The sequence below is a fragment of the Helobdella robusta genome (genome assembly GCF_000326865.2).
Source record: "Helobdella robusta unplaced genomic scaffold HELROscaffold_65, whole genome shotgun sequence".
In the NCBI taxonomy this organism is placed as follows: domain Eukaryota; kingdom Metazoa; phylum Annelida; class Clitellata; order Rhynchobdellida; family Glossiphoniidae; genus Helobdella; species Helobdella robusta.
In genome coordinates, this window is record NW_008705364.1 from 832,690 (window position 1) to 833,440 (window position 751).

A 751-nucleotide genomic window follows, 5' to 3' on the forward strand; every position below is an offset into this window, starting at 1 on the left:
GCCAATCAATCAATCGATCGATCGATCAATCAATCATCCAATCAATCAATTAACCAACCATCCAACCAACCAATCAATTAACCAACCATTCATTCAATCAAGTATCAACCAACCAATGGACCAATTAATGAACCAAATTGAATGAGCCAAATAAACGAAATACAAAAAAAACCAAAAAAAATATGAAAGATATAAAAAATATTTGCAAGGCTTGTTCAAACTCGAACCAACACTTAACAGTGCAGATCTACAAACACTTTCGAGATTTTTGTTAAGAAAGAAAAACACAATAGTTGCTTTTATTTGAATTCATTCAAAAATGAAAAGTGACGGTTAATTAAAATTTTAAAAACGTCAATTTTTTTAAAAATTCGTATTTTAAACAAACAAATAACAAAATATCGACCGATAAAAAATAATTATTATCCATTATTTGTATTGTTATACACACTCCTTGGTTGTTCTCGGAGAATGGTTCACGTAACAATAACATTTAGTAAGTACAGTTCACAGCATATCATAATGACTAAATCAACATACCAAACAGAAATTATTTATACATGCATATATACAAAGTAAATCAAGAAATATTTAAAAATTATATAACCAAATTTAAAAAAATAGAAAACAGTTAACATTTAATAAATAAATAAATAATATACATTATTAAAAAGATTGTTCAAAAAGGTAAAATTTAAGGCGACGACGAAATAAAATGTTGTTTTTGTTGGTGTGGTGCTGTGAAGCGACC